The 1,230-nt window shown below is 55.0% G+C and overlaps 1 long non-coding RNA gene across 1 annotated transcript; it reads left to right on the top strand.

Annotated features, from left to right (window-relative positions):
- Nucleotides 1–871, top strand: LOC113878478. The gene is made up of 2 exons (XR_003506998.1): nt 1–188; nt 828–871. It is a non-coding gene; the product is annotated as an uncharacterized LOC113878478 (long non-coding RNA).
- The last annotated feature ends 359 nt before the right edge of the window (nt 872–1,230 follow it).

Here is a 1,230-nt window from a genome sequence, read left to right as displayed (position 1 = left end):
CAAACCACAACCCAAACCTGTGCCCTCTCCTCCAACATTGTGGAGTTTCTTTGCCCCCTTTGCCTGCCTTCTCTTCTTCCACCAGCATGAGCTGCCCCGGGAGAACCAAACCCCAGCGGCTCTTCATGCCCATCCTGCTCGCAGATGCCCAGTGACCAACCAGCTTGCTCCCACAGCCGCCGGCCGGGGTAAGGGTGGAGGGAGGACGGGCAGAGGTGGGATAGCCAGGTCTGACGTGGAGGGTCAGGATGGGAACTGTCGCTGGGAAAGAGTGCCAGAAAGGGGAGGAGTCAGTTGATCTGACCTTTCCACCTTCCTCATTCAAAGGGCAGGCTGCATTTGGGGCTGGTTGCCAAGGTTGGGCTTTGTCTAGTGAGTACCAGACATGTGGGGTCCTCCATTCCAGGGCACCAGACAGAGCCCAGGTCTCCCCTCTCTAATGGAGAAGGTGATCCAGGGATTGGGCACTGGACACAAATTGCCCTGGAGCGGGAGCACTGGAATTTTGAATTTCAGCATTTCTAGAAGTCTGGAACCTACACCTTGGTGATATTCTAGAACTTGCAGGGATTTAGAAATTCTGAGTCCTGGGTTAGGACCCAGACCTCCCAGACTCGGTTGGCTCTGGTTGCACTGAGTCTAGCTGCAGTGATCTGAAGTTCGGATATGCTGTTGTGGGGGCTCTGGGGGAGACCGGAAAAGTGTAAGGAGGGGAGGAAAACCAGAGGAGAATGGGAGGAGTGAGGACCACTCCCCGGAGTTCAGACAGGTCCCCCCAAATTAGTGGGAGCCTTTCTTATTTCTCTTTCATTCAATTTTTTTTTCAGGGAAGAAAAATAAATACTCGTGGAGTTCTGTGTCCTCCAGACAATTGTGCTGTCTGTGTCTGTGTCCGTCTGTAACTGTCTGTGTGGCTGTCTGCTCATCTCCCTCAGATTTGGAGCTGACAGAATTCATATCAGAAGAGTGAGCGCAGGGACATCTGTGTGCAGAATGACTGTGCCTACTCGAACCTGCCAATCGCTCCTGGCACGAGCTGGGTAACAAATGCCTGTTACCTCGGAATGCTGGCGGGTGGGGGTGGGGTGGGGGAGGGCGCCTGGCACCACCCGGCTGCCAAGCCCTGCCAAGGCCCCCTCCTGCCCTCAGCGGGCCCCGCCCCCTTCCCTGAGTTGAGGGTCCACGGAATTGGATTGCTCATTAATTAGCAGTGATTAGAAAATTTGGGTG

The sequence above is a fragment of the Bos indicus x Bos taurus genome, chromosome 19, assembly GCF_003369695.1.
Source record: "Bos indicus x Bos taurus breed Angus x Brahman F1 hybrid chromosome 19, Bos_hybrid_MaternalHap_v2.0, whole genome shotgun sequence".
Taxonomy (NCBI): Eukaryota; Metazoa; Chordata; class Mammalia; order Artiodactyla; family Bovidae; genus Bos; species Bos indicus x Bos taurus.
Note: the sequence above shows the minus strand (reverse complement) of the source record. Positions and strands in the feature narration are given on the sequence as shown.